The sequence below is a fragment of the Pelecanus crispus genome, chromosome 1 (genome assembly GCF_030463565.1).
Source record: "Pelecanus crispus isolate bPelCri1 chromosome 1, bPelCri1.pri, whole genome shotgun sequence".
Lineage (NCBI taxonomy): Eukaryota > Metazoa > Chordata > Aves > Pelecaniformes > Pelecanidae > Pelecanus > Pelecanus crispus.
Genome location: NC_134643.1, coordinates 90,836,082 through 90,850,175, shown reverse-complemented (window position 1 = coordinate 90,850,175; position 14,094 = coordinate 90,836,082).

Below are 14,094 nucleotides of genomic sequence, written 5' to 3'. Positions count from 1 at the left end.
TAGTGTATGTTTGGCTGTGAAAGCACTGGCAAGGGAAGGTCAGAAACAGCAAGAGCTCTAAGCCCTTAGAGCTCTGGTGTGGGAGAAATGGCTGTATGTTTTAACACTGGGAGCTGGTCTGTGCCGAGAGTGAGAGTGAGCTTGCGAATGTGTCTTGGGAGTGGCAGGAGGCAAGGCAAGGGGAGATTCTTAGTGTATGTTTGGCTGTGAAAGCACTGGCAAGGGAAGGTCAGAAACAGCAAGAGCTCTAAGCCCTTAGAGCTCTGGTGTGGGAGAAATGGCTGTATGTTTTAACACTGGGAGCTGGTCTGTGCCGAGAGTGAGAGTGAGCTTGAGAATGTGTCTTGGCAGTGGTAGGAGGCAAGGCAAGGGGAGATTCTTAGTGTATGTTTGGCTGTGAAAGCACTGGCAAGGGAAGGTCAGAAACAGCAAGAGCTCTAAGCGCTTAGAGCTCTGGTGTGGGAGAAATGGCTGTATGTTTTAACTTTGTGAGCTGGTGTGTGCCGAGAGTGAGAGTGAGCTTGAGAATGTGTCTTGGCAGTGGTAGGAGGCAAGGCAAGGGGAGATTCTTAGTGTATGTTTTTCTGTGAAAGCACTGGCAAGGGAAGGTCAGAAACAGCAAGAGCTCTAAGCCCTTAGAGCTCTCGTGAGAGAGAAATGGCTGTATGTTTTAACTTTGTGAGCTGGTCTGTGCCGAGAGTGAGAGTGAGCTTGAGAATGTGTCTTGGCAGTGGCAGGAGGCAAGGCAAGGGGAGATTCTTAGTGTATGTTTGGCTGTGAAAGCACTGGCAAGGGAAGGTCAGAAACAGCAAGAGCTCTAAGCCCTTAGAGCTCTGGTGTGGGAGAAATGGCTGTATGTTTTAACACTGGGAGCTGGTCTGTGCCGAGATTGAGAGTGAGTTTGCGAATGTGTCTTGGCAGTGGTAGGAGGCAAGGCAAGGGGAGATTCTTAGTGTATGTTTGGCTGTGAAAGCACTGGCAAGGGAAGGTCAGAAACAGCAAGAGCTCTAAGCGCTTAGAGCTCTGGTGTGGGAGAAGTGGCTGTATGTTTTAACTTTGTGAGCTGGTGTGTGCCGAGAGTGAGAGTGAGCTTGAGAATGTGTCTTGGGAGTGGTGGGAGGCAAGGCAAGGGGAGATGCCAGGGGGGTGTCTGGCTGTGAGTGCGGTGGGAAGGGCAGTTGAATACAGCACCAGCTCTTAGGCCTTCGAGCTCTGGTGTGGGAGAAATGGCTGCATGTTTGCACTTTGTGAGCTGGTCTGTGCGAAGAGTGAGAGTGAGCTTGCGAATGTGTATTGAGAGTGCTGGGAGGCAAGGCAAAAGTACATCCGCAGTGTCTGTCTGGGTGTGAAAGTGCTGGCAAGGGAAGGTGAGGACCAGCAAGAGCATTAAGCCCTTAGAAATATTAAGAGGGAAACATGGCTGTATGTTTTAACTTTGTGAGCTGGTGTGTGCCGAGAGTGAGAGTGAGCTTGCGAATGTGTGTTGGCAGTGGTAGGAGGCAAGGCAAGGGGAGATTCTTAGTGTATGTTTGGCTGTGAAAGCACTGGCAAGGGAAGGTCAGAAACAGCAAGAGCTCTAAGCCCTTAGAGCTCTGGTGTGGGAGAAATGGCTGTATGTTTTAACACTGGGAGCTGGTCTGTGCCGAGAGTGAGAGTGAGTTTGCGAATGTGTCTTGGCAGTGGTAGGAGGCAAGGCAAGGGGAGATTCTTAGTGTATGTTTGGCTGTGAAAGCACTGGCAAGGGAAGGTCAGAATCAGCAAGAGCTCTAAGCGCTTAGAGCTCTGGTGTGGGAGAAATGGCTGTATGTTTTAACTTTGTGAGCTGGTGTGTGCCGAGAGTGAGAGTGAGCTTGAGAATGTGTCTTGGGAGTGGTGGGAGGCAAGGCAAGGGGAGATGCCAGGGGGGTGTCTGGCTGTGAGTGCGGTGGGAAGGGCAGTTGAATACAGCACCAGCTCTTAGGCCTTAGAGCTCTGGTGTGGGAGAAATGGCTGTATGTTTTAACTTTGTGAGCTGGTGTGTGCCGAGAGTGAGAGTGAGCTTGCGAATGTGTGTTGGCAGTGGTAGGAGGCAAGGCAAGGGGAGATTCTTAGTGTATATTTGGCTGTGAAAGCACTGGCAAGGGAAGGTCAGAAACAGCAAGAGCTCTAAGCCCTTAGAGCTCTGGTGAGAGAGAAATGGCTGTATGTTTTAACTTTGTGAGCTGGTGTGTGCCGAGAGTGATAGTGAGCTTGAGAATGTGTCTTGGCAGGGCTAGGAGGCAAGGCAAAGGGAGATTCTTAGTGTATGTTTGGCTGTGAAAGCACTGGCAAGGGAAGGTCAGAATCAGCAAGAGCTCTAAGCGCTTAGAGCTCTGGTGTGGGAGAAATGGCTGTATGTTTTAACTTCGTGAGCTGGTCTGTGCCGAGAGTCAGAGTGAGCTTGAGAATGTGTCTTGGGAGTGGTGGGAGGCAAGGCAAGGGGAGATGCCAGGGGGGTGTCTGGCTGTGAGTGCGGTGGGAAGGGCAGTTGAATACAGCACCAGCTCTTAGGCCTTCGAGCTATGGTGTGGGAGAAATGGCTGCATGTTTGCACTTTGTGAGCTGGTCTGTGCGAAGAGTGAGAGTGAGCTTGCGAATGTGTATTGAGAGTGCTGGGAGGCAAGGCAAAAGTACATCCGCAGTGTCTGTCTGGGTGTGAAAGTGCTGGCAAGGGAAGGTGAGGACCAGCAAGAGCATTAAGCCCTTAGAAATATTAAGAGGGAAACATGGCTGTATGTTTTAAGTTTGTGAGCTGGTGTGTGCCGAGAGTGAGAGTGAGCTTGCGAATGTGTCTTGGCAGTGGTAGGAGGCAAGGCAAGGGGAGATTCTTAGTGTATGTTTGGCTGTGAAAGCACTGGCAAGGGAAGGTCAGAAACAGCAAGAGCTCTAAGCCCTTAGAGCTCTGGTGTGGGAGAAATGGCTGTATGTTTTAACACTGGGAGCTGGTCTGTGCCGAGAGTGAGAGTGAGCTTGCGAATGTGTCTTGGGAGTGGCAGGAGGCAAGGCAAGGGGAGATTCTTAGTGTATGTTTGGCTGTGAAAGCACTGGCAAGGGAAGGTCAGAATCAGCAAGAGCTCTAAGCGCTTAGAGCTGTGGTGTGGGAGAAATGGCTGTATGTTTTTACTTTGTGAGCTGGTGTGTGCCGAGAGTGAGAGTGAGCTTGAGAATGTGTCTTGGGAGTGGTGGGAGGCAAGGCAAGGGGAGATGCCAGGGGGGTGTCTGGCTGTGAGTGCGGTGGGAAGGGCAGTTGAATACAGCACCAGCTCTTAGGCCTTAGAGCTATGGTGTGGGAGAAATGGCTGTATGTTTTAACTTTGTGAGCTGGTGTGTGCCGAGAGTGAGAGAGAGCTTGCGAATGTCTGTTGGCAGTGGTAGGAGGCAAGGCAAGGGGAGATTCTTAGTGTATGTTTGGCTGTGAAAGCACTGGCAAGGGAAGGTCAGAATCAGCAAGAGCTCTAAGCGCTTAGAGCTCTGGTGTGGGAGAAATGGCTGTATGTTTTAACTTTGTGAGCTGGTGTGTGCCGAGAGTGAGAGTGAGCTTGAGAATGTGTCTTGGGAGTGGTGGGAGACAAGGCAAGGGGAGATTCTTAGTGTATGTTTGGCTGTGAAAGCACTGGCAAGGGAAGGTCAGAAACAGCAAGAGCTCTAAGCCCTTAGAGCTCTGGTGTGGGAGAAATGGCTGTATGTTTTAACTTCGTGAGCTGGTGTGTGCCGAGAGTGAGAGTGAGCTTGAGAATGTGTCTTGGGAGTGGTGGGAGGCAAGGCAAGGGGAGATGCCAGGGGGGTGTCTGGCTGTGAGTGCGGTGGGAAGGGCAGTTGAATACAGCACCAGCTCTTAGGCCTTCGAGCTATGGTGTGGGAGAAATGGCTGCATGTTTGCACTTTGTGAGCTGGTCTGTGCGAAGAGTGAGAGTGAGCTTGCGAATGTGTATTGAGAGTGCTGGGAGGCAAGGCAAAAGTACATCCGCAGTGTCTGTCTGGGTGTGAAAGTGCTGGCAAGGGAAGGTGAGGACCAGCAAGAGCATTAAGCCCTTAGAAATATTAAGAGGGAAACATGGCTGTATGTTTTAACTTTGTGAGCTGGTGTGTGCCGAGAGTGAGAGTGAGCTTGCGAATGTGTGTTGGCAGTGGTAGGAGGCAAGGCAAGGGGAGATTCTTAGTGTATATTTGGCTGTGAAAGCACTGGCAAGGGAAGGTCAGAAACAGCAAGAGCTCTAAGCCCTTAGAGCTCTGGTGTGGGAGAAATGGCTGTATGTTTTAACTTTGTGAGCTGGTCTGTGCCGAGAGTGAGAGTGAGCTTGAGAATGTGTCTTGGCAGTGGTAGGAGGCAAGGCAAGGGGAGATTCTTAGTGTATGTTTGGCTGTGAAAGCACTGGCAAGGGAAGGTCAGAATCAGCAAGAGCTCTAAGCGCTTAGAGCTCTGGTGTGGGAGAAGTGGCTGTATGTTTTAACTTTGTGAGCTGGTGTGTGCCGAGAGTGAGAGTGAGCTTGAGAATGTGTCTTGGGAGTGGTGGGAGGCAAGGCAAGGGGAGATGCCAGGGGGGTGTCTGGCTGTGAGTGCGGTGGGAAGGGCAGTTGAATACAGCACCAGCTCTTAGGCCTTAGAGCTATGGTGTGGGAGAAATGGCTGTATGTTTTAACTTTGTGAGCTGGTGTGTGCCGAGAGTGAGAGTGAGCTTGCGAATGTGTGTTGGCAGTGGTAGGAGGCAAGGCAAGGGGAGATTCTTAGTGTATGTTTGGCTGTGAAAGCACTGGCAAGGGAAGGTCAGAATCAGCAAGAGCTCTAAGCGCTTAGAGCTCTGGTTTGGGAGAAATGGCTGTATGTTTTAACTTTGTGAGCTGGTCTGTGCCGAGAGTGAGAGTGAGCTTGAGAATGTGTCTTGGGAGTGGTGGGAGGCAAGGCAAGGGGAGATGCCAGGGGGGTGTCTGGCTGTGAGTGCGGTGGGAAGGGCAGTTGAATACAGCACCAGCTCTTAGGCCTTAGAGCTCTGGTGTGGGAGAAATGGCTGCATGTTTGCACTTTGTGAGCTGGTCTGTGCGAAGAGTGAGAGTGAGCTTGCGAATGTGTATTGAGAGTGCTGGGAGGCAAGGCAAAAGTACATCCGCAGTGTCTGTCTGGGTGTGAAAGTGCTGGCAAGGGAAGGTGAGGACCAGCAAGAGCATTAAGCCCTTAGAAATATTAAGAGGGAAACATGGCTGTATGTTTTAAGTTTGTGAGCTGGTGTGTGCCGAGAGTGAGAGTGAGCTTGAGAATGTGTCTTGGCAGTGGTAGGAGGCAAGGCAAGGGGAGATTCTTAGTGTATGTTTTTCTGTGAAAGCACTGGCAAGGGAAGGTCAGAAACAGCAAGAGCTCTAAGCCCTTAGAGCTCTGGTGTGGGAGAAATGAGTGTATGTTTTAACTTTGTGAGCTGGTCTGTGCCGAGAGTGAGAGTGAGCTTGCGAATGTGTCTTGGCAGTGGTAGGAGGCAAGGCAAGGGGAGATTCTTAGTGTATGTTTGGCTGTGAAAGCACTGGCAAGGGAAGGTCAGAAACAGCAAGAGCTCTAAGCCCTTAGAGCTCTGGTGTGGGAGAAATGGCTGTATGTTTTAACACTGGGAGCTGGTCTGTGCCGAGAGTGAGAGTGAGCTTGAGAATGTGTCTTGGCAGTGGTAGGAGGCAAGGCAAGGGGAGATTCTTAGTGTATGTTTGGCTGTGAAAGCACTGGCAAGGGAAGGTCAGAAACAGCAAGAGCTCTAAGCCCTTAGAGCTCTGGTGTGGGAGAAATGGCTGTATGTTTTAACTTTGTGAGCTGGTCTGTGCCGAGAGTGAGAGTGAGCTTGCGAATGTGTCTTGGGAGTGGCAGGAGGCAAGGCAAGGGGAGATTCTTAGTGTATGTTTGGCTGTGAAAGCACTGGCAAGGGAAGGTCAGAATCAGCAAGAGCTCTAAGCGCTTAGAGCTGTGGTGTGGGAGAAATGGCTGTATGTTTTTACTTTGTGAGCTGGTGTGTGCCGAGAGTGAGAGTGAGCTTGAGAATGTGTCTTGGGAGTGGTGGGAGGCAAGGCAAGGGGAGATGCCAGGGGGGTGTCTGGCTGTGAGTGCGGTGGGAAGGGCAGTTGAATACAGCACCAGCTCTTAGGCCTTCGAGCTCTGGTGTGGGAGAAATGGCTGCATGTTTGCACTTTGTGAGCTGGTCTGTGCGAAGAGTGAGAGTGAGCTTGCGAATGTGTATTGAGAGTGCTGGGAGGCAAGGCAAAAGTACATCTGCAGTGTCTGTCTGGGTGTGAAAGTGCTGGCAAGGGAAGGTGAGGACCAGCAAGAGCATTAAGCCCTTAGAAATATTAAGAGGGAAACATGGCTGTATGTTTTAAGTTTGTGAGCTGGTGTGTGCCGAGAGTGAGAGTGAGCTTGCGAATGTGTGTTGGCAGTGGTAGGAGGCAAGGCAAGGGGAGATTCTTAGTGTATATTTGGCTGTGAAAGCACTGGCAAGGGAAGGTCAGAAACAGCAAGAGCTCTAAGCCCTTAGAGCTGTGGTGTGGGAGAAATGGCTGTATGTTTTAACTTTGTGAGCTGGTCTGTGCCGAGAGTGATAGTGAGCTTGAGAATGTGTCTTGGCAGGGCTAGGAGGCAAGGCAAGGGGAGATTCTTAGTGTATGTTTGGCTGTGAAAGCACTGGCAAGGGAAGGTCAGAATCAGCAAGAGCTCTAAGCGCTTAGAGCTCTGGTGTGGGAGAAGTGGCTGTATGTTTTAACTTTGTGAGCTGGTGTGTGCCGAGAGTGAGAGTGAGCTTGAGAATGTGTCTTGGGAGTGGTGGGAGGCAAGGCAAGGGGAGATGCCAGGGGGGTGTCTGGCTGTGAGTGCGGTGGGAAGGGCAGTTGAATACAGCACCAGCTCTTAGGCCTTAGAGCTCTGGTGTGGGAGAAATGGCTGTATGTTTTAACTTTGTGAGCTGGTGTGTGCCGAGAGTGAGAGTGAGCTTGCGAATGTGTGTTGGCAGTGGTAGGAGGCAAGGCAAGGGGAGATTCTTAGTGTATGTTTGGCTGTGAAAGCACTGGCAAGGGAAGGTCAGAAACAGCAAGAGCTCTAAGCCCTTAGAGCTCTGGTGTGGGAGAAATGGCTGTATGTTTTAACACTGGGAGCTGGTCTGTGCCGAGAGTGAGAGTGAGTTTGCGAATGTGTGTTGGCAGTGGTAGGAGGCAAGGCAAGGGGAGATTCTTAGTGTATGTTTGGCTGTGAAAGCACTGGCAAGGGAAGGTCAGAAACAGCAAGAGCTCTAAGCGCTTAGAGCTCTGGTGTGGGAGAAGTGGCTGTATGTTTTAACTTTGTGAGCTGGTGTGTGCCGAGAGTGAGAGTGAGCTTGAGAATGTGTCTTGGGAGTGGTGGGAGGCAAGGCAAGGGGAGATGCCAGGGGGGTGTCTGGCTGTGAGTGTGGTGGGAAGGGCAGTTGAATACAGCACCAGCTCTTAGGCCTTCGAGCTATGGTGTGGGAGAAATGGCTGCATGTTTGCACTTTGTGAGCTGGTCTGTGCGAAGAGTGAGAGTGATCTTGCGAATGTGTATTGAGAGTGCTGGGAGGCAAGGCAAAAGTACATCCGCAGTGTCTGTCTGGGTGTGAAAGTGCTGGCAAGGGAAGGTGAGGACCAGCAAGAGCATTAAGCCCTTAGAAATATTAAGAGGGAAACATGGCTGTATGTTTTAACTTTGTGAGCTGGTGTGTGCCGAGAGTGAGAGTGAGCTTGAGAATGTGTCTTGGGAGTGGTGGGAGGCAAGGCAAGGGGAGATGCCAGGGGGGTGTCTGGCTGTGCGTGCGGTGGGAAGGGCAGTTGAATACAGCACCAGCTCTTAGGCCTTAGAGCTATGGTGTGGGAGAAATGGCTGTATGTTTTAACTTTGTGAGCTGGTGTGTGCCGAGAGTGAGAGTGAGCTTGCGAATGTGTGTTGGCAGTGGTAGGAGGCAAGGCAAGGGGAGATTCTTAGTGTATGTTTGGCTGTGAAAGCACTGGCAAGGGAAGGTCAGAATCAGCAAGAGCTCTAAGCGCTTAGAGCTCTGGTTTGGGAGAAATGGCTGTATGTTTTAACTTTGTGAGCTGGTCTGTGCCGAGAGTGAGAGTGAGCTTGAGAATGTGTCTTGGGAGTGGTGGGAGGCAAGGCAAGGGGAGATGCCAGGGGGGTGTCTGGCTGTGAGTGCGGTGGGAAGGGCAGTTGAATACAGCACCAGCTCTTAGGCCTTCGAGCTATGGTGTGGGAGAAATGGCTGCATGTTTGCACTTTGTGAGCTGGTCTGTGCGAAGAGTGAGAGTGAGCTTGCGAATGTGTATTGAGAGTGCTGGGAGGCAAGGCAAAAGTACATCCGCAGTGTCTGTCTGGGTGTGAAAGTGCTGGCAAGGGAAGGTGAGGACCAGCAAGAGCATTAAGCCCTTAGAAATATTAAGAGGGAAACATGGCTGTATGTTTTAAGTTTGTGAGCTGGTGTGTGCCGAGAGTGAGAGTGAGCTTGAGAATGTGTCTTGGCAGTGGTAGGAGGCAAGGCAAGGGGAGATTCTTAGTGTATGTTTGGCTGTGAAAGCACTGGCAAGGGAAGGTCAGAAACAGCAAGAGCTCTAAGCCCTTAGAGCTCTGGTGTGGGAGAAATGGCTGTATGTTTTAACTTTGTGAGCTGGTCTGTGCCGAGAGTGAGAGTGAGCTTGCGAATGTCTCTTGGCAGTGGTAGGAGGCAAGGCAAGGGGAGATTCTTAGTGTATGTTTGGCTGTGAAAGCACTGGCAAGGGAAGGTCAGAAACAGCAAGAGCTCTAAGCCCTTAGAGCTCTGGTGTGGGAGAAATGGCTGTATGTTTTAACACTGGGAGCTGGTCTGTGCCGAGAGTGAGAGTGAGCTTGCGAATGTGTCTTGGCAGTGGTAGGAGGCAAGGCAAGGGGAGATTCTTAGTGTATGTTTGGCTGTGAAAGCACTGGCAAGGGAAGGTCAGAAACAGCAAGAGCTCTAAGCCCTTAGAGCTCTGGTGTGGGAGAAATGGCTGTATGTTTTAACACTGGGAGCTGGTGTGTGCCGAGAGTGAGAGTGAGCTTGCGAATGTGTCTTGGGAGTGGCAGGAGGCAAGGCAAGGGGAGATTCTTAGTGTATGTTTGGCTGTGAAAGCACTGGCAAGGGAAGGTCAGAAACAGCAAGAGCTCTAAGCGCTTAGAGCTCTGGTGTGGGAGAAATGGCTGTATGTTTTAACTTTGTGAGCTGGTGTGTGCCGAGAGTGAGAGTGAGCTTGAGAATGTGTCTTGGGAGTGGTGGGAGGCAAGGCAAGGGGAGATGCCAGGGGGGTGTCTGGCTGTGAGTGCGGTGGGAAGGGCAGTTGAATACAGCACCAGCTCTTAGGCCTTAGAGCTCTGGTGAGAGAGAAATGGCTGTATGTTTTAACACTGGGAGCTGGTGTGTGCCGAGAGTGAGAGTGAGCTTGCGAATGTGTGTTGGCAGTGGTAGGAGGCAAGGCAAGGGGAGATTCTTAGTGTATGTTTGGCTGTGAAAGCACTGGCAAGGGAAGGTCAGAATCAGCAAGAGCTCTAAGCGCTTAGAGCTCTGGTGTGGGAGAAATGAGTGTATGTTTTAACTTTGTGAGCTGGTGTGTGCCGAGAGTGAGAGTGAGCTTGAGAATGTGTCTTGGGAGTGGTGGGAGGCAAGGCAAGGGGAGATTCTTAGTGTATGTTTGGCTGTGAAAGCACTGGCAAGGGAAGGTCAGAAACAGCAAGAGCTCTAAGCCCTTAGAGCTCTGGTGTGGGAGAAATGGCTGTATGTTTTAACACTGGGAGCTGGTCTGTGCCGAGAGTGAGAGTGAGTTTGCGAATGTGTCTTGGCAGTGGTAGGAGGCAAGGCAAGGGGAGATTCTTAGTGTATGTTTGGCTGTGAAAGCACTGGCAAGGGAAGGTCAGAATCAGCAAGAGCTCTAAGCGCTTAGAGCTCTGGTGTGGGAGAAGTGGCTGTATGTGTTTACTTTGTGAGCTGGTCTGTGCCGAGAGTGAGAGTGAGCTTGAGAATGTGTCTTGGGAGTGGTGGGAGGCAAGGCAAGGGGAGATGCCAGGGGGGTGTCTGGCTGTGAGTGCGGTGGGAAGGGCAGTTGAATACAGCACCAGCTCTTAGGCCTTCGAGCTATGGTGTGGGAGAAATGGCTGCATGTTTGCACTTTGTGAGCTGGTCTGTGCGAAGAGTGAGAGTGAGCTTGCGAATGTGTATTGAGAGTGCTGGGAGGCAAGGCAAAAGTACATCCGCAGTGTCTGTCTGGGTGTGAAAGTGCTGGCAAGGGAAGGTGAGGACCAGCAAGAGCATTAAGCCCTTAGAAATATTAAGAGGGAAACATGGCTGTATGTTTTAACTTTGTGAGCTGGTCTGTGCCGAGAGTGAGAGTGAGCTTGCGAATGTGTCTTGGCAGTGGTAGGAGGCAAGGCAAGGGGAGATTCTTAGTGTATGTTTTTCTGTGAAAGCACTGGCAAGGGAAGGTCAGAAGCAGCAAGAGCTCTAAGCCCTTAGAGCTCTGGTGTGGGAGAAATGGCTGTATGTTTTAACTTTGTGAGCTGGTCTGTGCCGAGAGTGAGAGTGAGCTTGCGAATGTGTCTTGGCAGTGGTAGGAGGCAAGGCAAGGGGAGATTCTTAGTGTATGTTTGGCTGTGAAAGCACTGGCAAGGGAAGGTCAGAAACAGCAAGAGCTCTAAGCCCTTAGAGCTCTGGTGTGGGAGAAATGGCTGTATGTTTTAACACTGGGAGCTGGTCTGTGCCGAGAGTGAGAGTGAGTTTGCGAATGTGTCTTGGCAGTGGTAGGAGGCAAGGCAAGGGGAGATTCTTAGTGTATGTTTGGCTGTGAAAGCACTGGCAAGGGAAGGTCAGAAACAGCAAGAGCTCTAAGCGCTTAGAGCTCTGGTGTGGGAGAAGTGGCTGTATGTTTTAACTTTGTGAGCTGGTCTGTGCCGAGAGTGAGAGTGAGCTTGAGAATGTGTCTTGGGAGTGGTGGGAGGCAAGGCAAGGGGAGATGCCAGGGGGGTGTCTGGCTGTGAGTGCGGTGGGAAGGGCAGTTGAATACAGCACCAGCTCTTAGGCATTAGAGCTATGGTGTGGGAGAAATGGCTGTATGTTTTAACTTTGTGAGCTGGTGTGTGCCGAGAGTGAGAGTGAGCTTGCGAATGTGTGTTGGCAGTGGTAGGAGGCAAGGCAAGGGGAGATTCTTAGTGTATGTTTGGCTGTGAAAGCACTGGCAAGGGAAGGTCAGAAACAGCAAGAGCTCTAAGCGCTTAGAGCTCTGGTGTGGGAGAAATGGCTGTATGTTTTAACTTTGTGAGCTGGTGTGTGCCGAGAGTGAGAGTGAGCTTGAGAATGTGTCTTGGCAGTGGTAGGAGGCAAGGCAAGGGGAGATTCTTAGTGTATGTTTTTCTGTGAAAGCACTGGCAAGGGAAGGTCAGAAACAGCAAGAGCTCTAAGCCCTTAGAGCTCTGGTGAGAGAGAAATGGCTGTATGTTTTAACTTTGTGAGCTGGTCTGTGCCGAGAGTGAGAGTGAGCTTGAGAATGTGTCTTGGCAGTGGCAGGAGGCAAGGCAAGGGGAGATTCTTAGTGTATGTTTGGCTGTGAAAGCACTGGCAAGGGAAGGTCAGAAACAGCAAGAGCTCTAAGCCCTTAGAGCTCTGGTGTGGGAGAAATGGCTGTATGTTTTAACACTGGGAGCTGGTCTGTGCCGAGATTGAGAGTGAGTTTGCGAATGTGTCTTGGCAGTGGTAGGAGGCAAGGCAAGGGGAGATTCTTAGTGTATGTTTGGCTGTGAAAGCACTGGCAAGGGAAGGTCAGAAACAGCAAGAGCTCTAAGCGCTTAGAGCTCTGGTGTGGGAGAAGTGGCTGTATGTTTTAACTTTGTGAGCTGGTGTGTGCCGAGAGTGAGAGTGAGCTTGAGAATGTGTCTTGGGAGTGGTGGGAGGCAAGGCAAGGGGAGATGCCAGGGGGGTGTCTGGCTGTGAGTGCGGTGGGAAGGGCAGTTGAATACAGCACCAGCTCTTAGGCCTTCGAGCTCTGGTGTGGGAGAAATGGCTGCATGTTTGCACTTTGTGAGCTGGTCTGTGCGAAGAGTGAGAGTGAGCTTGCGAATGTGTATTGAGAGTGCTGGGAGGCAAGGCAAAAGTACATCCGCAGTGTCTGTCTGGGTGTGAAAGTGCTGGCAAGGGAAGGTGAGGACCAGCAAGAGCATTAAGCCCTTAGAAATATTAAGAGGGAAACATGGCTGTATGTTTTAACTTTGTGAGCTGGTGTGTGCCGAGAGTGAGAGTGAGCTTGCGAATGTGTGTTGGCAGTGGTAGGAGGCAAGGCAAGGGGAGATTCTTAGTGTATGTTTGGCTGTGAAAGCACTGGCAAGGGAAGGTCAGAAACAGCAAGAGCTCTAAGCCCTTAGAGCTCTGGTGTGGGAGAAATGGCTGTATGTTTTAACACTGGGAGCTGGTCTGTGCCGAGAGTGAGAGTGAGTTTGCGAATGTGTCTTGGCAGTGGTAGGAGGCAAGGCAAGGGGAGATTCTTAGTGTATGTTTGGCTGTGAAAGCACTGGCAAGGGAAGGTCAGAATCAGCAAGAGCTCTAAGCGCTTAGAGCTCTGGTGTGGGAGAAATGGCTGTATGTTTTAACTTTGTGAGCTGGTGTGTGCCGAGAGTGAGAGTGAGCTTGAGAATGTGTCTTGGGAGTGGTGGGAGGCAAGGCAAGGGGAGATGCCAGGGGGGTGTCTGGCTGTGAGTGCGGTGGGAAGGGCAGTTGAATACAGCACCAGCTCTTAGGCCTTAGAGCTCTGGTGTGGGAGAAATGGCTGTATGTTTTAACTTTGTGAGCTGGTGTGTGCCGAGAGTGAGAGTGAGCTTGCGAATGTGTGTTGGCAGTGGTAGGAGGCAAGGCAAGGGGAGATTCTTAGTGTATATTTGGCTGTGAAAGCACTGGCAAGGGAAGGTCAGAAACAGCAAGAGCTCTAAGCCCTTAGAGCTCTGGTGAGAGAGAAATGGCTGTATGTTTTAACTTTGTGAGCTGGTGTGTGCCGAGAGTGATAGTGAGCTTGAGAATGTGTCTTGGCAGGGCTAGGAGGCAAGGCAAAGGGAGATTCTTAGTGTATGTTTGGCTGTGAAAGCACTGGCAAGGGAAGGTCAGAATCAGCAAGAGCTCTAAGCGCTTAGAGCTCTGGTGTGGGAGAAATGGCTGTATGTTTTAACTTCGTGAGCTGGTCTGTGCCGAGAGTCAGAGTGAGCTTGAGAATGTGTCTTGGGAGTGGTGGGAGGCAAGGCAAGGGGAGATGCCAGGGGGGTGTCTGGCTGTGAGTGCGGTGGGAAGGGCAGTTGAATACAGCACCAGCTCTTAGGCCTTCGAGCTATGGTGTGGGAGAAATGGCTGCATGTTTGCACTTTGTGAGCTGGTCTGTGCGAAGAGTGAGAGTGAGCTTGCGAATGTGTATTGAGAGTGCTGGGAGGCAAGGCAAAAGTACATCCGCAGTGTCTGTCTGGGTGTGAAAGTGCTGGCAAGGGAAGGTGAGGACCAGCAAGAGCATTAAGCCCTTAGAAATATTAAGAGGGAAACATGGCTGTATGTTTTAAGTTTGTGAGCTGGTGTGTGCCGAGAGTGAGAGTGAGCTTGCGAATGTGTCTTGGCAGTGGTAGGAGGCAAGGCAAGGGGAGATTCTTAGTGTATGTTTGGCTGTGAAAGCACTGGCAAGGGAAGGTCAGAAACAGCAAGAGCTCTAAGCCCTTAGAGCTCTGGTGTGGGAGAAATGGCTGTATGTTTTAACACTGGGAGCTGGTCTGTGCCGAGAGTGAGAGTGAGCTTGCGAATGTGTCTTGGGAGTGGCAGGAGGCAAGGCAAGGGGAGATTCTTAGTGTATGTTTGGCTGTGAAAGCACTGGCAAGGGAAGGTCAGAATCAGCAAGAGCTCTAAGCGCTTAGAGCTGTGGTGTGGGAGAAATGGCTGTATGTTTTTACTTTGTGAGCTGGTGTGTGCCGAGAGTGAGAGTGAGCTTGAGAATGTGTCTTGGGAGTGGTGGGAGGCAAGGCAAGGGGAGATGCCAGGGGGGTGTCTGGCTGTGAGTGCGGTGGGAAGGGCAGTTGAATACAGCACC